The sequence below is a fragment of the Sturnus vulgaris genome, chromosome 17 (genome assembly GCF_052056855.1).
Source record: "Sturnus vulgaris isolate bStuVul1 chromosome 17, bStuVul1.hap1, whole genome shotgun sequence".
NCBI lineage: Eukaryota > Metazoa > Chordata > Aves > Passeriformes > Sturnidae > Sturnus > Sturnus vulgaris.
This window is the reverse complement of record NC_142259.1, coordinates 10,227,004-10,243,609: the sequence shown is the minus strand read 5'-3', so window position 1 is coordinate 10,243,609 and position 16,606 is coordinate 10,227,004. Positions and strand designations below refer to the sequence as shown.

Below are 16,606 nucleotides of genomic sequence, written 5' to 3'. Positions count from 1 at the left end.
ACCACCCAGTGGAAAAAGAGTCTATTAGCAGCTAGCAGGCTCACAGACTCTCCTGGAGCTCCCAGATCCCAGTGGTGCCAACAGGAGTGGAGAGGGCAACCAACATCGTCCTGTAAATGGCTGGGTGTTAATGAACTGCACAGCCCTGCAGAAGCCGTTTGTTTTTACCACCAAGATGCATTATTTCATCCTTCCCCCCCACCTCAGTGTTCATATTTTCCCTTTGACTCCTGTTATTTTGGTTCCATTTAGCAAGTACATTCTTGGGTTTTTTTCCCCTGTGTCCCTCCAGCCACCTTAGTTTGCCTTTTTTTCCCCTTCTTTCCCTTAAAATATTTTTTTTCTTTTCTCATTCAGTGCACTAAGTGGATTTACGACCCATTTAGGCAGCTTACAGTGGCATTGCTTTTACAGTTCAGAGGCAGAAGGGCCATAAAAAGATTTACAGTTACAGCAAGAGTCTGTTGCATGGAAGTTCGAGATCCAAATTAGACAAAGGGAGCGAGGCTGTGTGAGTGGCCAGCAAAAGAAGCTTGGAAACAAAAACAAATGAAACTGCTGTTAGAGGAGGAGATTGGGGTGGGGGCAGAGAAGGAGGAGGAAAAGTTGCCTGTTAACTTCACGTTACTATTGCAACAGCTCTGTTAATTCTGTTGTATAAAGCCCTTTTTCCTCCTTTTTTCCTCTCTCAATGTTGTTGTTGGACAGATTTCCTTTGCAAACACAAATCTCAAACTGAAGAGCAGCAGCTTCACACAGTAGTTGAGATTCCAAGGCAGATATTCCCAGGATGTTGGCAGCTGTTTTTGCTGCTGCTGGGACTCCAGGATACAAACACCAGAGAAGAAGCCAAGTGGCTGGAGGAACAGGACTGGCCAGCGTGGAAGCCTTCAGGTTGCATTCCATGAGGATAGCCAGGCATTTAGTAGAAGCTGGGGACAGGGAAATAGATTTGATCCTCTCCCACATTAGATTTTTCCTGCTGATTTCAAAAGAAACAGAAGACCAGATCCGTAACAAGTTGAGGTAAAGGGGAGATTTTTGCCACTGAAGGAACAGCTCTGGGCACAGATCGAGCCCATCACTGGAGTCTGCAGAAGGTTTGGGGCTGCACCTCTGGGATTCAGCCCATGGGCTGTTCTGTCAGAGCTGGGGTTAGAAAAGGAAAGCAAAGTGTCCTTTCTGAGAGCCCCTCCCAGGTGTGTGGGGCTGTGTGGGTGTAGCCTCTGGGTGCTGCTGGGTGCTGGGGGTGTTTTGGGGCAGGTCAGCCGTGGTCCAGGAGCTGTGCTGGCTGTGCCATGGCCCTGCCCCAGGGCTGACAGACCTTCCTGAGGGCTCTGAGCTTCCCAGCTCAGGGAAGGGCTGTGCTGATACAGCTGCAGGGCTGGGCACTGCTTGGAATGCTGCTGGAGCCAGCACAGGTGGTCTGCACTTATCCACTGGGATCCCCTGCATTGGACTTCTTGGCATTATTTGCTTCCTTGGACCTTGTTTTTTATTATCTTGTCTATTTACTCACTGTGGCCTCATCGCCCTCCAGTAAAATCAGTGTTAGTGGTGGTGGAGATGCCACTGGGATCCTCTGGATGAAAAAATACTCTGTAAAGATAGATCTTTAATCCATGTTCTTTGCCCCCACATATTCTCACATGGATGTTAATACTCAAGTTTCTGGATTTTTGTAAGACGAGAAAAGAAATCATAACACTTTCCCTAAACCATTGGAGATCTTGCTCCTCCCCGTTCAGAAGAAAAATCTCCTAATAAGAATGACCATATTTTAGAGAGTTTTGACTAGGGCTTTTTACTTCTAGAAGAAGAAGCAGTGAGAGAGAAGCTTCAGTCTAAACCAGAGACAACAGAGCCCTATTAAAATCTAACAGTTAATTGGCAATTGCCAGCTGATATCTCGTCCCCCTTTTCCCCTGCCCAGCTCTGTATCAATCCATAAATGCAGCTGGACCCTCTCAGGCCACCCTCGGGGTGCCTGGTGCTGGGTTTGTTTCCTGCATGTTCCCAGTGCTGGCCCAGCATCCCTGTGAGCTGACGTGGCCCAGGGATGTCCCTGTGTCCCAAACCCAGCTGGCCAGGCACAGGGACACTGATGGATTTTGGTGATTTCTCCAGGACACAGAACCATTCCCAGTTCTGCTGTGTCAGGGCTGTTCCTCTCTCCTCCTTTTTCAATCGCGCTCGCTCTCGCTTCTGCCTCATTCCCTTTTTTCTTCTTCAGTGAGAAGGGCCTTGAACTTCTGGCAGAGACTTGACAGATGAGAGAAAGCACTGAAAAGGAGAAAAGACTCTTTCATGAGTGATGGTTAAAATGTATTCTTGAAGTATAATTTTTTTTAAAGCTGAGTATAGTCGGGTGGACAATGCAGCAATTTCCATGAAAAATTCTTAGAGTAGTAAAAGGTTTCATTTTTCTGGGGAAAAAAATATTTAAAATTAATATAGTCTTTTTACAGACTTACCATTTCTGTACTTCTTGTTGATTTTTCCTATTCCCTCTTTTTACTCTTTTCATTTTTCTTTTGTATTTATACAAGACATAGATCTCCCAGTTATAAAGTTTAAAAAAAACCAAAAACAAACAAAAAACCCAAACAACCAGTAAACCAGTAACTTTCAGACTTTATTATGATTCTATAAATTTTAAAACCAAATCAGTATTTGCACTTTAAATCAAGCTGGCAAAAACATGAAAGCCATTATAGAACTATTTTGAAAAAATCTACTGTTCTTTATAGAAATGAGTATTATATTTCTAGGGGAAGGATGATAGAGCATCCCTCTGTTTTTATAAGAAAATAGGAATTTGAAAGCTAAGTTTTAATGTCCAAAGATATCACAGGTCAAAACAGCCAGGATCCAACACTGGCTGGGTCTGAGATCATCAGAAAAGCCAAATTAATTTTTCCCCTGTTGAAATTGTTTTGACTCCTTCCCCTTTTGTTTTACCTTCCACTCACCACCTGTTTGAGAACAGACAAAGGGCCAAGCAGGGCACTCGGCCGCCCTCCCCACACCCTCTGTGTCCCTGCTGGATCCCCCTGGGGAGCAGGAGGTTCTGCCATCCCCGACATTCCCAGGGCCAATCCCACATCCCAGCACAGCCCGAGGCAGCTGAGTATCACAAACTACTTTCACTTACCCAAGGAAGGGCCCCCACATCCCCTCTGAGCTGTTTTGGGCTCGGAGAGCGCAGTGTGCTCCGTAAACAAATAACCTGTGTTTTTTTAACTGGGTCATTATGAGCTGAGTGCTACCTCAGGCACGGGACGTGGGGAGGAAGTGGTGGGAAGGGAGCAGGAGGGGAGACAGCAGCAGCCTCAGACCCAGAGGACTGCGAGGAAGCAAAATATGGATGGCTGCCAGAACAAATGCTGAGCCTTTTGGGAAACCATTCCGAGGTCTCATGGAAAAGCCAGGGAACAAAGAGGTGCAGGAAGGCACTAATGGTACCAGACCTGCAGGAGAGCCCTTGGCCATGGGCAGGTAGCTCCAATCCCTGTGACCAGGTGGCACATTCCATCCTGCTCTGTCACCACAACGCTGGACTTCTGTAGTCCAGGAGAGTGAAGCATTACAAAAACTAATGGAAAAAAAAAGGGGAAAAGGAACTTGAAAATAGCAGCAAGTCTCTAAGTCTCTGTATGTGGTCTACCTTTTGGGGCTGGAATGAGTAGCCTCATGTGGCTGAAAGTCTGTGAGGCCTCATCAAAAGCACAATGTTGTGTTAGGGAGAGCAACATCTGGGGATATTCCTGGACGTGTTTCCTTCCAAGCTGATGTCCTTGAGCTTACAGCCCTCTGGCTTGTTTATTAAATTTTATTTTTGGGGTGTAAGTCACTGTGAAGACTCATTGTGAGAATAAAATCCCCATCCCAGCTTCTGCTTACTCAGAGTTGATTCAAAAACCCTCATCTTTTCAATCCTTGACTTCTCTAGAATTTTAATGCAATAAGTCCCCTTTTTATTCCACGAGTGACTACATTCAGTGTGGGTTTGGAACCTGAAGTGCCAAAGCCTGCAGGCGGCACCCAAGAGCATGGAATATGACTTCTCCAAGCTTTCCGTGTTCCTTGGCCAGATTCTGATCTCTGTCACCTTACAAAACTTTGCTGGGTAGCAGAGACAAGGATCTGATGCCACATTTTAGTAAAATGAGGCTTCACTGATTTACAGCTGAAAAGAGAAATAATATCTGCCACAGTTCCTTTCATCCCAGGGCTGATGACTTGATTTTGTTGTTCAGTAGTCCATGGAAGGATTTTTGGGTGCTGGCTTTTGGAACTGGCATGGCAATAGGGAGTGGCCACAACGAGCTGGGGAACTGCAGAGCCTCAGTCCATTGACAGGAGCAGAAATGACTCACAAACACACCAAAGCAAAATGGGCAGCTACAGGGATACAAGAGTGGTACAGTAAATAGGATATCCTGCCAAAACACCGTCTAAGTGGCCATTAATGGACATCTGAGTTTTGCTAAATAATTAATGTGTCTGTTGTGTTTTTTTTTTTCTTATAGATCTTTCAAGGAATTTAGTTTCTGTTCCTTTGCATTTAGTTTCTGTTCCCTGAAATGTTGCTTTTGAGCCTGTCTTCTCAAGCATTTAAAGACATGGTCTGTGTCTAGGGCAGATTTCTAATAGCAGTTCCTGTCTGTTATGGTCAAAAAGCATTTGGCCCTAGGTGCATAAGGAGGCAGATAGCTCTCTTTGTTCTCCTGGTGGAGTTTGGAAGCTGAGATGCAACCAGCCGAAGTGGGATTGCCAAAGGCAAGCTGTAGGTCTCTATGATAGGCAAGAACAAGTCTTGTCCTTTGGCTAACACAAAGAAAAATATTAATGGAGCTCTAAAAACTACTAAAATGAGCTGTCTGAATCCTAGGCCTCCAGGGGTTCTAAATAATACTCTTTTGTCCATCTCCACCCGTAACACAATGTCTATTCTGTTGTTGTCTGGACTGAAAATATCAGTGTGTTGCACTGGGTTTGCAATCTCAGTTTGCTGACTCCCATAATGCAGAAGTAGAATAGAACCACAGAAAAGTTTGGGCTGGAAGGGACCTTAAAAATCATCTCATTCCATCCCCCTGGGACAGGGACACCTTCCACTGCCCCAGGTTGTTCCAAGCCCTGTCTAACCTGGCATTGAAACTTCCAGAGATACAGGGGCAGCCACAGCTACTCTGTGGACCCTGTGCCAGGGCCTCTCCACCCTCACAGGGAACAATTTCTTCAAAATATCTAATCTAAACCTACTCTCGTTTGGTTTAAAAACCATTCCCTTTTGTCCTGTCACTACAGATATCACATAAACTACAATATCATATAAATAGTTCAGGAGAGAAATACGGGGAAGATCTAGTCCCCTCTGAATATAAGTTTTTATGTCCTTTTTCAGATTTTCCTTTGTGTCTTTTTGGTTGGGCTGGCTCCCCCAGATGGCTGGGACAGGCTTTGTTTCTTGTTTATCACAACACCTGAATATCTGGGGAGTTTTGTCACCTTCCTCCCACATCCTGGCTGTTGGTGTGAGGAGGATGTCAACTGTAACACAGCAACTCACTCTTTTTATCACCAGCTATTTTCCCTGAGTATCAATTGACCACTTTGGCTTCAGTTTGTAGTTCCTGAAGGGATGTAAACCAATATAATCATAGCATCAGGGGCTGGTTCAAACACAGCCCAATGCTGGGGCAATCAGCAGGGCTGAGGTTTTGGGTTGGTCCTTGCTGAAGATGGGGGATGTTCACTAACATCCAGATGTGGTCCTGGATCCAGGGAGTTTCAAGGCAATTGTTGAGTGTTGACCACACCAGTCCTAAAAAGTGGACATGACACTGAGTGCTCTTGTCTGCTCTTAAAAAATAGCAGGTAAGTCACAAATGAAGGCATGAGCTTAGCTCCCAATGATGGTCAATTCCCTGAAACAACCCAAACCTTTCACCATATCCGCTTAGGACAAGGTGTTCTTCCTCTTCTGAAGCACAAAGGAAGGAAATGTATCTTCAGGAAATGTTTATTTTACCCATGGATTGTCTGAAGCAAGGTTTGACAATACCCGGAAAAAAAAAGTCCCCATAAAATTAATATAAAAATAGGTGGGGTTATTGACAAAATGCATGATTTTTATGAGCTAGAGAGAAGAAAATGTGCTGTAATGCTCTGTGCCAGCAGCTAAAGTGCAACTGGAAGAGTTCAGTGCAGCTGATGTGTGACCCATGGACCCTCCCGACTGCAGGCCAGGTGAGTCAGGGGACAGGTCCCTGTCCTTGTCCTCCCAGCCATTTGCACATCTCAACACAGCCATTCAAAAAGAGAGCCAGTGAGACACTTAATAATAAATATTTACATGTTGGAAGGAGAGATGCTTCTTAACACCTAAGCCTGAGGAGAAATTTAACCCTCCAAATCTACAGGAAGCCTCTTTCTTTCTTCAGATCCCAGGAGATGTTTTAGACAAATTTCTTCTGAACACAGAGGCTCAACTCTCCCTCCTTTTATTACCACATTTTTTTATCCCAGCCATGGAGAGCTGTAGCAGATATCTTGAAGGCAGCTGCTCTCTGCAAATGAAACCTGTGAGATTTAATGCCTTGACTTAGAATGAAGGAGTTAAAAAGAAAATTAAAGAAATATTTAATTTAGTTCCCTACAACTGAGATATGCCCAGTGTCCTCCTCCCAGCCCTGCACAGAGACATCCCCTGGAGGCTGGTGTGTCCCTGCAATCCACTGCAGACCTGTGACCTCCTGCTCCTCCAGGCTGGCTCCAGCCAGCCACGCTGGGGCTGAGCTGCCTGAAATAGGCGTGGAGGGAGCCTTCCACAGAAACCTCTGAATGGCTTTTAATGTCTCCCCGCCATAGGATTCCCAGAATTAATTTGTGTCTGGCTTTTGAAATCAGCGATGTTGTGCTGAAGAAGATGGATGCTCTAAGGAGTATTGGAAAGAATGAAGGGCTGACAGGAGTGGTTTATGCAGCAAGCCATGGATGCAGAGTAGTAAATGTGGTTGGTTGATTGAGATCAGATTTTTTTTTCCAGTGGCTACGCCCATGTAGTTTATTTATTTATTTTCGCCTTTCACTTCAAGGCATCTAACAACAACACTGTATTTTATAAATCCCTGTGATTATAAATCTAGTAGGATGTCATTCTTGGTTTCCTCAGAGGCCAGGAGTCTATACCCACAGGAGACGGATGGGAGAAGTAGCCAGAAAATCTTCTACATTATTGCAGAGAATTGCAGGAACTGGTTTTGGTTTACACCACATGGGGAACAGAGAGTCTGCACAGAGCATCTCCATTTACTGCTTCCTCTGCAAGCAGCCAAGGCAGCATTGCTGACACTCCCCCCACACAGTTCCTGGGCAGGGAATGATGCCCTGCAAAAGATGCAAAGCCACAAATTTGCACCAACTCTTTCTGTCATCCTGCTTTGAGGATACAACCTAGAAAATTTAGAAGTGCTTCATGCAACCGTGCAAAACTTGTGTGAAAGTCCAGGCTGGTTCAGCTCCTTCCTCCAATTCCACTCTGTGCCTTGTCCCAGCAGAATTGCATGGAAAAAGCATCCCTTTGCTTTGTCTTGCAGGCAGCAGTGGCAGATGAGACTTTGAGATCTACAAGATGTGGGTAGCAAAAAGAGATTGTTGCTGTAGGATGAGTCAGGTTGGGCTGCAACGTTAGGAAGTGGGTTTTTTTTCCACAGTTAAGAAGATGATGATTTTTAAAAGTAGGGGATTTAGTTTACATTTTTTCATGAGCTACAAGGTCAGTTGTGGAGTGAGAGCTGGATTTAGCTTTAGAGTCATCTCCAAGCTTTGAAGAAAGAAAAAACAACAAGCATGTTTGACTTTGGTGCTTTGCTTCATTTTCCTCCTACCTTGGCCATGGGCTGTGGTGTTGTGGGGGCAGCCCCACAAGGTCTCTGGTCCTTCCCTCCTCTTCCTATCATTCACCTCCTCCCCCGCCCTACCAGAGTCAAATATAAACTTTCTTAAAATGAACACAAGATTCATTCCACTTGACCAGGCCTGACTTCCCAGAAAATAAACAGAGAGCAGAGCCAGCCAGCCCCCTCTCCTGGAGCTGCCAGCCCCCAGAGAGCTGGCGGGTGACCCAGAGCTGTTCTGGGCTTTTTGCAGTGGAGAAGAGGGTGGAAAAGAGAGAGAGCCCACCTACAGAATTTCCAGGGCCTGCTGTAAAATAGCAATACTGCTAAGTGTCTTAGTTGTCACAGTTCTGATTTTTTTTCTTGTTTCAGTCTCAGTTGGATAGCTGGACACAACTGTTTCCCTGCCCTGGAAATGGACTCAGAGGAATCAGGTCAGGAGGGTCTATTAGTGCTATTGATAGAAGAGGATTCTTCAAAACCCAGCACTTAAACAAATCCAGACAGGTCAAAAGCCAATTTCCTTTTATGACCAATTTTATCATTATCTTTCATTTTCAAGGGGCAGTGGTTTAAACTTGGAAGGAGAGATTTAGATCAAATATTAGGAAACAGTTCTCCCATTTGAGGGTGCTGAGGCCCTGGCACAGGTTGCCCAGAGCAGCTGTGGCTGCCCCATCCCTGAAAGTGTCCAGGCTGGATGGGGCTTGGAGCAACCTGACCTACAGGGTGACATCCCTGCCCATGGCAAGGGGTTGGAACAAGGCAGTCTTTAAGGCCCCTTCCAACCCAAGCCGTTCTGTGAGTATTTCCATAAAAATGAAAAAAACTCAGAACAAAACCCCATCATGACAGAAGCTGTGTATATTCATTAAAAGAATGACTAAAAATAAAGAATATGCTGAGCAGTTTTCCAGCTCAGTTTTGCCTTTGAGTTAGTTTCTGCTGTGCAGAGGTCACTCAGTACTGCACTGATTGGGGTGTGCCAGTGCTGTGCCCTCTGCCCACGGCAATGAACAAGTGAGTGGACACTGGGAATGCTTCAGTTCCTGCCCTCCAGGGCAGCTCTCCAGACTCTGGACTTCCCCTGGCCTCTGTGCCAGGTCTCAGCTGCTGGGACACTCTCATTTGGGTGCCTGGCAGTGAAGCTCTGTAGTGCAGCTGCCCTAAAAACCACAGGACCAGCCGTGACCTTTTGGACTTGAAGCCCGTGACTTTTTCTTACACTCCCAAGCCCGCAGGTGTTATCCCTGCAATTCCCTGGGAGCAGCTGTGTGCAGGTGATTCTCTCTGAAATAGCATGGGAAAGAAACAAGTGTAGACAAAATAATAAATACACCTGTACAGGCCTCCCTTTCCTTGCAGACAGGAGATGTTTTAGGACCTAGGTCAGAGTTATCTGATATGTCCCGGGTGCCCTCTCCCAGCACTCATCACCTTCTCTAAGTGACGATGTTTATCTGCCTTGCTTTTCCCAGGACAGGTATCTTTGATCTCATCTGGTCTCACTGTTAAACACTCTCTCTTGCAATGAAAGCATGAGCTTCTGATCCTCTCTAATCCCAAAACATCCTGTGTGACTGAGTCTCTCGACTTTCTTCATCCTAGCAGCAATACCTGAAGTTATTTAAAAAGAATAAAAACAAAACAAAAACAAAAAAAGCACCCCCAAAAAACCAAATCCCCCCAAAAAAACACATACACAAAAAAACCAAATCAAAACAAAACAACAAAAAAACACAAACAAAAACAAAAAACAAAAAACAAAAAAAAAAAAAACAAAAAAAAAAAACAAAAAAAAAAAAAAAAACAAAAAAAAAGCAAAACAACTGAAAAACCAACAAAAGCTACCTAAGAGAGTCTCTACACTGCAGCAAACCTGCTCTTTATGGGAAAAAAAAACTTGAACTCAGCCAGCTGCAGCATTCTCTCCTGAGAGCTGAGTGCAGAAAGCAGCAGTAGCCACGGTGCAAACTCAGACACCTTCCTCTGTGGGTCTTCTCCTCTGCCTATTCTGATATCTATAGGCAGCCTTAAAGAGGACAGATATAGTTAATGAGGACTGGACAACACTTTTGCAAATTACTTATGTGCTGCTAAGGATAACATTCAAAGTTTAAAAATAAAAATCAAGGGGAAGGTTTATTTTCATGTTAGGTTTCAATTTGCTGCATTTTTTTTGTCTTTACTATCTGCTATTGTCCTCTATAAGCATTATCTATTCAAGACAGAACAGATTAAAGCTAATTGTTAGGCCCCTCTGTTTTTCCTTCTTGCTGTTTTATCTCCTAAGCAACTTTATTTGGTGCAAGACAAATAATCTGAATTCCTGAAGTCAGAAACAAGGAGTGGGAGTCCGGGAAACTGGCTGCTGATCTAATGCAGTTTTTTTGCAAGTGTGGTTATGGTCAGAAACTCTAAATATGGCACCATGTTACTGTACACACGGTGACTGCACCCTGTGTGTCAGGGACTGAGTCACAGCTGGAGTTTACTGACAAAAACATGTTTTACTACTCTGCTGAGGAGTCAATAGAGCTGGGAGTGAAAGTGTTGAGCTCTTTGCACGGTCACCAGCTGAATCACAGAATCGTGGAAAGCTTTGGGCTGGAAGGGATCTCAGAGAACATCTCTGGGCACCCCCTGCCATGGCAGGGACACCTTCCACCCAGCCAGGTTGCTGACACTGGGCTTGGTGCCTTGGGCTTTGCTGGTGGTGACAGGGGTGGAAGCAGCAGGAGGGACATGATTTGGCAAGTGGATGCTGAGGTGTTGGTTCGCTTGTGTGGGGTGAAGAAGCTGTGGAGTAGAGATCACAGCCCCATGCTGGGGCTGCATGAGGGGAGCACAATCACAGAGCTGTGATGCCCATGGCCATGGTTCTCCTTCTGGGAAAGTTCTGGAAAAGTTTTCTTTCCAGCACCCTGAAGAACAGAAGTGTCTTTCCAAGCCTTCATGGAACAGAACTGTCAGCTTATGCCTCTCCCAGTACTGCAGGAGAGGCTTCCTACACCAGCCAATGAACCAGCAACAGTTTGATTTTTTCAACTTTTGAACTGAACTGGCTTGATCTGAATGCTATTGACAAAATCTACAGTAATATAATATTTTTTCTTTTAACAAAGCCCCCCTTTTTCAATCTTTTCAATAAGTATCCACCAAGGAGCTCAGCTGGCATTCCCATACTGTCCACATTCATCCTAACCTTTAGTATTGACTGACTCATGCAGTATGCATCTGCAAGAGTTGTTAATGGAAAGTATTAAAAAAATTTAGTTTAATATTTGGTAAATAGGAGGTGCCTTTTCTTTGTGCTTGAATTCATGTTTCAAATGTCTGTGTTTGTGTTATTTATATTAATATATTTCATGGGCTGCTTAATAATAGTAGCAATTAAGATAATAACAATAAATACTAATAATGCTGAGCTCTTCTGCTTTTCATCTAAGGAGGTCAAGACTCAAGGGTGTACCTCTGGGGCTGGTGTAATGTAGATCTGATCTTCTCCTGCTATTTCTTTTTGTGGAAAGTTAGGAATATCATGTGAAGATCAGATCACCTCTATTTTGGCCTCTGGAATGTCTCTTAGGCATTATAAATACCAGTAAGAAACATAAAATTGGAAAGAAAACAAGCACCAGGACATTGAAAAATATAACCACAAATACTGACCTATTTGGGACATTTTTTTCTGATTTAGCAGAATGCTATTAATACTGTAATTAAAGCTATTTTGTAGCCTGGGGGCTTGAGCACCTGGCTCTTATTAGAGCTGAATCCATAGTGTGTGGTGAAAAAGCCAAGAGGACAAGAGAGGAGATGGCCCAAATGAGAACACAAGAGGGCACAGTGGCACCTGTGGTGCACTTTTTGTTCTCTGGCTTTTTGAATTGTTGAGGGCAGGGTGAACTCAGAGCTCTGTTTACATGACATAAATAATTACGGTAACAGGGTTCATTAGTGGGAACAGTAAAATTTTAATTTTGTCAACTTGGAGTGGATTATTTACTAGATTTTTTTTTTTTTTTTTGTGGCTCAAAGATAGATGGGATGACTGTGTCATACAAGGTCAATATGGCAATAAGCCCCTCTGCAAGTTTGACAGAATTAATGTGGGCAGCCAGTAAGAATGTACTGATTGTATTAAATAAGGTACAAAATGCACATTCCAGGCAGGTGTTTCTGCACTTTCCTCATCAATTCCACTGTTCTTGTATTGTATTGTGCTGATGGAAACGAATTCTGTGATTTCAGAAACAAAGGATGCTGATGCTGCTTTTCATCTTCTGCCCAAGGAGAATAAATGTTTGTGCAAACCTTTTTTCATGTGGCTGCCCAGAAATGACCCAAGTGAAGCCAAGAAGCTGAACATTTAGCAACCTCCCCCTTGTGATGCTGCTGAAATGAGATGTCAGTGGTGAAAATTTTCTTCTGGAAGAGCTAATGGTGTACACAGATATTTGTAAGGAAGTGACACAGAAATAAGCAGGACCCTGTCTCCAATGTTAGGCTGAAGATCAGAGGTCACAGTGGTCCTTGGATGTCTCAGTGGGGCAACCAGCCTCCCTGTGCCACAGTCACCTGCCTGGGTGGGCTGTTGTGGAGGGAGAGCTGGGGGAATAAGCCCAGCAAAGGGTTGCAAACAGCCTTTTCTGGGTTTTTTTCTGACACTCACAGGAGGTTACAGCCTAGGCCTTTACAATGGGAATTGTGGTGGAAACCTCTGAAGGCTGTAATCCATGACACGACATTATTTCACAATTACAAATGAACATCCACTCCTTTATTTTTTTTTTTTTCCCAAAGAAGCCCTTGTCCTCAGGTCTCCCATATGTACTATTTGTAAACACAGCTCCTCCTCCCATCCCAACCAGCCTCTGTGGGTTTCTCTCCCTCCCAGAAGTCAATCAATCTGGTGGAGCTGCAGAAGGAAGGTGTGGTACTACAGTGCATGCAACAAAGTACAGAAACAAGATCATTAACATCTTAATATCCTGCCTTGACATCTCACAAATTATTTTAGACTTCACAGCCAATGTAAACAGGTTTGTTTTCAACTCCCCTAATTGCCTGCTAATTGAGAGCAGATGCAGGTCTTAACTTCGAGCAGATAAAGAGCAGCCTCTTCTCTGGGGCTTTGCATCTATCATGAGGTCTCTGATGTGTGCTCTGAGCTTCCCTGGTTGGTGATGCTGAGGGGGATTGGAACAGCTCCTCCTGCCTGAACCTCAGCGAGACAGAGCTGTGGGACTCATCAGTAACATCATCATCGTTATTGTTTCATTTTGTACTCCAGTGCACTTTCTGCAACAGTGCAGGTCTCCTTCTGGGGGGGAGTTCTCCGAATTATAGATGGGCTTCTCGTTATGATAGAAATCACTGGGTTTATGAAAAATGCATTGCTGTCATATTCCATTATCTACTTCCTCCCGTGCTGCAATCCTGTAGCTTGCAAGTCATTAGATTCTTTTTCAGAGTTCCTTTGAAATAATCCTTTCAAAAAACACTATTCATTGGGTATGACCCCAGAAGATACTGTCTGGTACTAAAGCTCTCTTTTAGTTCTGTGAGGGAGACCTGTAACAAGATAAGTGCATGTATATTCCAACTAATGTCTGGAGTTTGCTGCCTCCCATTAAATGCAATAGGAGCTTGCAGTTCAAATGGTAGAATTTTGCTTTGTAAATGTAGGAGAAAATGGAGTTCAGATATATAGGTAAATTTGCATTTGGTAGTGATTTAATGTTCCATGGTCTGTTTTAGCTCTAACTTAAATATTACATTAAAACCATCAATAAAGAATTTAAAAAAAAAACCGAAAAAACGTGCTAACTGCTGGGTTCAGAAGGAGTGGATGTGATTTTGTTCTTGCTGTTAGTGTGGCAGTGAGCTGCCTTTTACTTTCTCCTCTTCATTTAGCAAGTCAGCAGCAGCAGCAGTTAAATGATAGCCCTACGGTCTTTCTTCAGGACTGTTTTTGCAAATGAAAGCAGGAACTTCAAATCCTTGTGTTTTTCATATCACTTACAAGGTGTTTTGTGAATTTTAACATTTTTGCATCTCTCTGTGAAACAGTGGAGGAGATGGGAAGTATTTCTGAGTAAGAAGTGCCCTTTGTGCAGGGAGGCTGCATGGCTTTGTACCACTGGGTTCAGGAGGTCATAAAGGGATATTGAAGAGAAAATAACAGCCAAAAATTAAAATCTTTGGTGGCTTGTGAATGATAAATGGGTTGAAAAAAAGAAAAAGGGGAAGAGTTAGCATCTAACCAGTGTCTTTCAGAAATGCCTAAAGCACCTGGTGTATGGATTATGAAACATTATTCAGTCCCAGAACCACAAACTCTCCAGGTTTTCACTGCGATTTCTTCACGAAGCACTTTTTCTCTCCCAGGGCTGGCTCCAGGCCTCTCTGTGAACACAGAGTCACCCCTGCTCACATTATCCCTCCCTGGAAAATTGCCACAGACCTTGCAGAATCCAGTCCTGATCTACCAGCAATGTGAGGAGTTTAATAGGAGGGCAGGGGGCTTGCAGTCAGTAGCACAAGGCATAACAGACTAGAGCAGTGGTCCATTAAATCAGTGTGCTGGGGCCCCAGCATTTACAGTCACACAGTCAGATGTTTCCAGTAATTATTTCCCCACAGCATTTTTATTAGGTGCTCCATAAATAATATTCACTGCCATGCTCTTCTCACGGTCTTTTATAAAAAAAACCCCAAAAACAGTAGGAGAGAAAAGAAGGGGAATTCACTTTACTTTCAGCTGGATTTTGAGGTTATTCTGTCTTTGAGCCCTGCTGAAGCAGATTTGAACTTGGAATACATGAGCAAATTAGTTTCTTGCTGACCAAACATTGTGGCCCAAAACAATCATTGGACCAGCTTAATGCAAGAATCATAGAACCATCATGGAATCACAGAATGCTTTGGGTTGGGAGAGACCTTAAAAGTCATCTTGTTCCACCCCCTGCCATGGGCAGGGACACCTCCCACTCTCCCAGGTTGTTTCAAACCCTGTCCAGCCTGGCCTTGGACACTGCCAGGGATCCAGGGGCAGCCACAGCTGCTCTGGGCACCCTGTGCCAGGGCCTGCCCACCCTCACAGGGAAGGATTTCTTCCTTATATCTAATCTAAACCTATTCCCTTTCAGTCTGAAGCCATTCACCCTTGTAAAAATCCCACTGGTAGGTTTCCATTTCAGATTTAGATTTATCTCCTTGTCATGGCTCCCATGCAGACCTAGGATTGACAAGCAAGCCAGCTCTGGGGTTGGAGTGGGATCTTTTCTCTATGTACTGTTTGTTTGTTGTTCACTTTTTTGGTCGTATTTATGTAGTTCAAATCCAGGGTCATCACAGTAACAAAAGGCACTGCCCTGTCCTCCGTGGAAGGGCCTCCCAAAGCTCAACACTGTCACTGTGTGTTTCATCTGCTCTGTACATGCAGCCCCTATTGCCAAGCACTGGCTTTTCCATGTAGGCTACTGTGCAAAGGCTTTTCCAGGAAATATCACTGCCTTGTCTCAGTTATAGCATTAATGTTAAGTAATACAGCCTCTTTCCTGGCACCAGCACAAGTGTTTTGCAAAGGGTTTTTACTCAGGTATTTAATTTTCAGCATCAATTTTCTATCCAAAGCATGATTCCTCAAACAAACTCAAGGATCTGGGGACTTATTTCTGTACTTACTGGACTGCAATATTGTAACCAACCCCGAGCAGAATTCAGAGGAGCAACAGTAAAAGGAAGTGGAGTAAATATTCATGGTTCAGGTTTGCTACAAGGGTCATAAACTCTTCCACCTGTGTGTGCAAAGCCTCTGAGCAGCAGGAGGTGGGTATTTATATAGATCAACCCACAAGTGCAATACTTCTGTCTCAGCTGAAAAGCTGAGTCAGGGGATGTTTAGGTTGGATATCAGGAAAGACATTTTCACCCAGAGGGTTGTTGAGCACTGGAACAGGCTCCCCAGGGCAGTGGTCACAGCCCCAAGCCCGTCTGAGTTCTAGAAGCATTTGGACACTGTTCTCAGCACAGGGTGGGATTGTTGGGGTGTCCTGTGCAGGGCCAGGATCTGGACTCGAGGATCCTCGTGGGTCCCTTCCAACTATTCTCTCATTCTGTGATAGTGTGGATGTGTGCACAGGGAGCACAGACACTGTTATCAGCTGGGCAGGAGACAGAGGTTCAGATGAAGAGGATGGGATTGCTGCCACTGTCTGCTCAGGTGGGATGGCTTCGTCCCATGGGTGTCCCCATCAGGGTTCAGTGGCTGTCCCAAAGGAATGGGATCTTTACATCCAGGACACTGTCAGTGGGCTGGAGCTATCCCAGCAGCACTGGCTGATGGATGAGATGTGGGTGATGACACTGGACCCAAGGCTAAGGTCAGACCTGACAGAACTCTCAGACCTTGTCTAACAGAGCTGGGTGAAGGAGCTTCCTCCAGCCTGTCCCAGCTGAAGATGCTCTGCTCCTGGCCATGGCTGTGTCCATGTGTCAGGCACATGGCACATGTCCCAGTGCCAGGGACATCCTGGCAGGAGGAAAGGGTGAGTCCTCTGCTACTCAGAAAATCTCACCTCTGGATCTTTTCTCAGTTCCTTTTGTTCTCTGTTTCATTTCTGGACTGGGGAAGTTGCAGCCTGAAATTAAATAAGAGCCCATTCAATATAAATGTATGTATCTATTCCGTGGTA

General features: G+C 44.5%; 1 long non-coding RNA gene across 2 annotated transcripts; it reads left to right on the top strand.

The window, feature by feature from the left end:
* Positions 1–670: 670 nt before the first annotated feature.
* LOC148221826 (uncharacterized) lies at positions 671–13,737 on the top strand. Of its 2 annotated transcripts, none has more exons than XR_015807362.1 (3): positions 671–1,026; positions 8,277–8,338; positions 12,159–13,737. It is a non-coding gene; the product is annotated as an uncharacterized LOC148221826 (long non-coding RNA). The 2 variants fall into 2 exon arrangements; XR_015807361.1 differs by lacking the exon at positions 671–1,026 and adding an exon at positions 1,342–6,255.
* The last annotated feature ends 2,869 nt before the right edge of the window (positions 13,738–16,606 follow it).